Raw genomic sequence first — 6,607 nt, forward strand, 5'->3', positions numbered from 1 at the left:
ACTGTAATGGATGTGTTAAATATGAATTTATCAATTTAATTATCTTAATATACGAAACACATACTGAGTTGGGATTTTCAGTCAGCCTATAGGTATATACCATGACTAAACACATTTCATGATATGTTTTTTGATATTTCTATTAAATTCATCATTATAAGTGTTACAATAAGTTGATTAATTTTTTCCAAAAAATTTTCATTTATTATATTATTAGTATTTAATTATTATAATATAATATATACATATTATTAACATTTTGTTAGTGCATAAATTAATAATTTACTTTATTTTTTTTTTTAAATATTCAGATTAATTTTCAGTTACATTTGCCAGCAGTCTATCTATTTACACAATTTTAATAGAACAGGTACATTATAGAAATGTATTTATTTATTTAAGTATATATTGGACATAACTAAACCAAGTTTGTAACAACAATATTTTATCAAATCACACTGTTATGATTACTGTACAGAATTTTTACAATATTCTAATTTTTGCAAAATTTAGCACAACCTACTCACTTACTTGATGTTACTAACTTAAAAATAATTGTATAATAACAATATAAGCGTAAAATAAAATATCTTTAGAAATACATATATGCATATAAATTTGACAGATAGTTAAAAAATTGTGATTATAATTCTGGAAACACGAATCGAAAATATACAAAAAAGAAATGACAATGTCAAACATATATTAATAGTAGACAATATTTTTAAAATTAAATAATGTCTATTTATGTTTTTATTGAATAACATACTTCAAAATTTTATTATTTTTTGAATTACAGTAAAATAAATAATTTCGATTTAATCGACATCTCGTTTTGCGTTCAAATTTCCATATCGTTTTTATTTGTTTTCGACGATTTTGACAAGTTCTGTGAATTTTTTCTTTTGACTGCACCACTCAGAATGCACGATAATGGAATGAGTACTAATGACGATATATAATAATAATAAAAATAAAACCCAATTATTGTAGTCATATAACATCGTCGGAGATCGAATGCGACGGATGAATTTTGAAGGAATACTTAAATAAAAATAACAATGTATTTATATTATATACCAAGTGCAACCCCTCGGATAGATTATACCTATGTTATACGCTCTACGCGGTAATAGGTCCGGTCTACTCACAGTCCACACTGTGCGTATACAGTATAATACACTGGCAAAACTCCGTCTTCCATTCTCCAAGAGTGCTATTGTTATTGTGAGATGGCACGAAACAAGTTCCAAGGTTAATTACCGAAACACGAGATCGCGGCGTACACAATATGAGCTATCTGCGCTACAATAATAACCGACAAAATCAATTAAATAATATTATTAATTACATCATAATATGCATGCGCTATTATATATCTATACAATATAATATAATATACACCGACAACGCCGTATCCGGGAGTGGCCGCACTAGTATTGTTATTATTACCCGATCTATAACGGTGTAATGCATATTAATATGATACTAACAATATATTAGTGTATTATACGCCGCCGTGCAGAAATGAGCGTACTATACATCATAATAACGTTTGTCGCGGTACACTCGAACAAGAGACCCCACTCGTTGAGTCGGCCGTTCGACGTACACCGTTACACACGTTTTATTTACACAGTGATTCGCCGTGCACGATGGTCTTCCGAATGTTTGGCTTATCGACGGGGAATTTAATCGAATTCTGATTTTTGAAACATTCAAATATACTTGAAAACCTATAAAAAAAATATACTATAAATAGAGCTATAGGTACGGGCATGTTGAAAAATTCAAAAAAATCAGATTTTGATCAACTGTAATATTCAAGGAAAAACGGAGTGAGCATAATATTATAGCGAATCGCTCTGTATATTAGTTACGCGGCTGATAATAATAATTATTATCAAATGTGATTAAGCTTCGTTTTATCCGAGACGACGACGATAAAATAATAATAATAATATATTAATATATTACATTTTACGGTTTGTCGTTAAAAACAATGCGACTGTACATTATTTTGGCAATATGGTTTCACATTCTCGGTTACCATCAGCTGCAGAAATTGCATTCAGTCCTTTAAGTATATTATATTACACTATATTATTATAGGAACACTTATTCCACATTTATCTTCACTCTATAACGATAAAATTATCATTATCACATTATTATTATTATTATGGAATACTTTATAATGAACCGCATGGCGAAGGTGTACCTAAAATGCCTATCCATAGCGCCATGTTACCTCTTATTTTAATTGAAATATAAATTTCATATTCTACAGTAATATCTTAACAAATTTGTGTCATCATTATATTTGTACTATTTATACTATTGGCTATATCACTGCAGATCAATGTATTAATAAGTATATATTATTATATAAGCATAATATTGTGCTACTGAATATATATCTACAAAACTAAGTTAGCTAAATATAAATTAAATTTTAGTATTTATAAAAAAAAATGCATAATAATATTATGTAAACTCTAGAGAATAAAATACTTATGTCTAACTAGTGAATCGAATATTGTTTTGTATTATAAAATTAACTATAAAGATACTAAATATTACCATCATTATTATGAACATATATTTTTATACATCTATTTAAGTTCTATTCTTTTAAAAGTGTATATTTTCTTATTTATTATGCCCTTATTTTTGGCACTATTATTATTTATTATTTAAATAGCTATAAAGTTTTAATTAATGCTTTTTTAAAATGTGTTTAATTTCAATTTTATAAGATAGAATATATTGTTATCACACATTGATATTGGCATTTTTTTTTTTTAGAATCTTCTAATGAATGTCAAAATATTTAAAATATATGCTTTTCAAAAATATAATAATTTTGTTTTAGAATTTTTAAGAAATATCACCAAATATGGTTATTGAATTCCTTTAAATAGAATAATAAAAAAGATTTTAAATTAAATAATTTAATTTTGGAGCTAAAATGTATTGTACATTTTATATGTATTGTACAATATTACTATAAATTATAAAATCCAATTATAATCAACTTCGCAGTATGAAAAACCGAAAAGTCCTCTTTATTTTTATTCAAAATTATACTGTGGGTAATGAATATAAAAAAAAAAAATGATTGTCAACTAGAGTTTATGAATAAGGACGCTTTTACATTTAAAGAATCAAGTGGTTTTAAATCATTAAATTGTTCTATATGTTGGTATCATTATATATCTTCATATGATTCTAGGTTTAATACATTTTGCAGTTACATAATTATTTTTAGTGCTCGAAATTTTCAATTCCCAAACGCATATAATTTAATATACCGTATATTAAAATGTAATTTGTGTAATGTGTTTTGAGTACAATTATTCGTTATCGAAACTCAGACGTATTTAAGAATACTTCTAAGTATGATAACTTTACCGATAAATTTAAAATAATGATGTAGGTACCTATAATGCATATCTACAGTATGTACTATTCAACATTCATAATTATTTCCTGAATTTTTTTTTTAATGAGACCGATCGAAAATAAAATTATTAGAGATATCTAATGCATTTTTTTTTATACAAAATTGAAGCATTAAACCAATTAATTTTTCTGAACTGAAAATAAAATATATTTTTAGTGTTTCTTTCAGTTGCAATTATTTTTTAACATTACATTTTGTTCTTAATCGCTAACGAAAACTAAATAAATAATTATTTTGGTTCTTGACAATATTAATTCAGGTAATACGTGTAATTATTATAAGTCAAACATTCGTTGAGTTGTTTAAAACCCTTTGAAAAATGTACTTTCTATTTTTTTTTTTTTAGGATTTTAATCTATTTTCTATTCAGTAGTATTTTAATAATAATGCGGAAGTCGTATATTATGAGATTTTTAATTTTTTGGGTCAGTCTGAAAGTGTTTCTGAGCGGGCCTGACGCCTGTGACACACGCCACATCAAATATAATAATAATGATAGTAATAATTATAGTTCTACAACCGCGATGACATTTATGACGTCCGCTTGAGTTAACAACACGAGTATAAGACGTCACTAGCCACGTAATAACTTTGTTTAAGTTTTGTGCGGCGATTGCTATAATTCTTTAACACACTATCGTAATAACCGTCTAAAAAATAATCTAAAATTCGTTCTATGAATTTACATCTATGCACATTTTCAAAAAAAAAAAAAAAAATTAATTAATAAATAAATTAATATTATATATTATAACAACATATACGATAGATGTAGTCATCCATTATAGGGTATATATTAATTATTATAATTAATATAACTGCACAAACGCGTTGAGACAGAATGGACAAAAAATAAACCAAGCAATGCCGTATTGATACAAATTACGTCCAGGAAAAAGATCAATGGTTCTATTTTCTTATTATTATTATCTTAGACTTAAAGGGTGTGACAAAAAAAAATAATCATAAACAAGTATAATATTTTGTTTTAAATTTTAGATGCATGTCAAATTCTTAATAAATTTAATTAAACTATCATCATAGTTATACATTTTTACAATACATATTCTATAATGTTATAATTTGTGTATTTTAATATTATGTTTGTTATACCTAAAATAAATTAATAAAAATATTTTTAATATTTTGGCGATCCCCTGTAATTTATAAATGTATAAATTGATCCGCAACTACAAAAGGATGGACCACTCTGATATAAATAATACACCTCTGATACACTATAGTGTTAAAAAAAAAATGTTGTACGAAGTTTTGAAAATATTTTGGTTTTAGAAAAATATTTTTGTTAATAGATTAAATGCGTATAAAAAAGAAAACATACCATTAAAAACACATGACAAAATTCCTTTAGCAACTCGAAAATTCTTCAGTAAGTCATAGGTAACCTAATATAAGAATATACATGATTACATAGTTAGTTTGATTTACTTGAATTACTATTGAATGAGGATTATAATATAGATCTATAAAAGATAATATAAACAACACAATTAGTTATAATAGTAATAAGTAATATTTCACTATAACTAAACACATAATATAGTTGTGTAGTTGTGTATTATGTGCTGATAGCTGTTTAGTAGTCATTAAAATATTTGTCATTAACATATTATCTGTTGTTTCTTCACCTGCTATATTTAAATCATTAGCTAATTTCTCTAATTTAGAAATATATGTCGAAATGTTATCAGTAAGAGGATCCTTTACATAACTAAAACACTTTTGTTGAAGTAAATACATATTTACCTAAGATTTTTGTTCGTAAACACTTAATAATTTTTCCCACATTTGATAAGCATTTTCACAATTAATTAAATACTCAATAGGACCATTTTCTACTGAAGTTATTTATTATCCTTTGACACTTACTGTTAGATTTTGCCCATGTATTTAATTAATTTTTTTATACCAGCTTCTTGCCTCTTCATCGGTTTCTTTACCAGAAATTTTAGTTATTTTATTACTTGATTTTGTCCAATCCCCTGTAATTAAACTATCTAACTCGTATGAGTTAATGATTATTTTCATCCGGTACTTTCACAATGGACATTCTTTTGCATTCGTCAACTTCGACACCCTGATCGAATCTTCCATGATCTTATCAGTATATGAACTACAAAAATGTACCTTAGGCTTTTAGTTTCCTGTTAGAACCTGACAATTTCTAATGTTGAAATTTTTCTTTTGTTGTCCTGTTGTAATAATCACTGATGATGATCTGGGCTCATAACGTATTGAATGAGGATTATAATGTGGATCATAAAAAGATAATATAAACAACACAATTAGTTACAATAATTATAAACTAAACACATATAACTAAGTATGAAAAGTAAATTGTCTTCTAACAATGTTTGCTTACGTGATATATATATACATGACGTATACATAGGCAATACTATAATTCAGTGAACACAGAGTGCATTCGGTAGCCTTTATATATTAGTAACCTTATGACCCTGTTATAAAAATAAACGATTGCGTGATTTACATTTACAATAACAAGTTGATGTGTGATCTTATATAACATATTATCTATATTTTCAACAATTATATCGTACATTTTTATTGGAACATCCGATAAATCTGCACATATATTATGTTATATAATATTATACAAAAAAAAAATGCAATAATCTTATCATTACATTATTAATATATATTATATAGTATATGATTGAAATTTTCAAGACTATAAGCGTATAACACGACAGTTGTAACAACACTATTGTGTATTATGCAACCGGTAAATGAGTACAACGCGAAACGTATTGATATTGACGCTTGCCAAGTCTATAATATTATTATTGTATATCAATGGTTGAAGAAAAACGGGGTGAAATCAAATTATTGAGATGAACACATACGCGTGCATATTATAAAAGTCACCCGCCGAGATGAAATAGAAGAAAAGAGCGACCGGCAGTTTTTCTGACGTCGACACAACCGACGCACGACTATTTAATATATTACGAGTATATAGACGATGTTATATATAATGACGTGACTACGCGTGTGCTCGGTCCGCCGATCTCGTTTTTTCTCGTCTCCGTCTGTCAGCGGCGGCGTCGACGTTTTCCCTCCGGTACTTGCCGCTCGCCGCTCGTTCGACCGGTGCGG

The 6,607-nt window shown here is 26.8% G+C and overlaps 1 long non-coding RNA gene across 2 annotated transcripts; it reads right to left on the reverse strand.

Annotated features, from left to right (window-relative positions):
- Positions 1-368: 368 nt before the first annotated feature.
- Positions 369-2,133, reverse strand: LOC132930467 (uncharacterized). 2 transcript variants are annotated; one of them, XR_009662230.1, is made up of 4 exons: positions 1,978-2,133; positions 1,494-1,736; positions 1,109-1,305; positions 369-1,044 (listed from the first exon to the last, which is right to left on the reverse strand). It is a non-coding gene; the product is annotated as an uncharacterized LOC132930467 (long non-coding RNA). The 2 variants fall into 2 exon arrangements; XR_009662229.1 differs by having other exon boundaries at positions 1,109-1,736.
- Positions 2,134-6,607: the final 4,474 nt, after the last annotated feature.

The sequence above is a fragment of the Rhopalosiphum padi genome, chromosome 4, assembly GCF_020882245.1.
Source record: "Rhopalosiphum padi isolate XX-2018 chromosome 4, ASM2088224v1, whole genome shotgun sequence".
In the NCBI taxonomy this organism is placed as follows: Eukaryota; Metazoa; Arthropoda; class Insecta; order Hemiptera; family Aphididae; genus Rhopalosiphum; species Rhopalosiphum padi.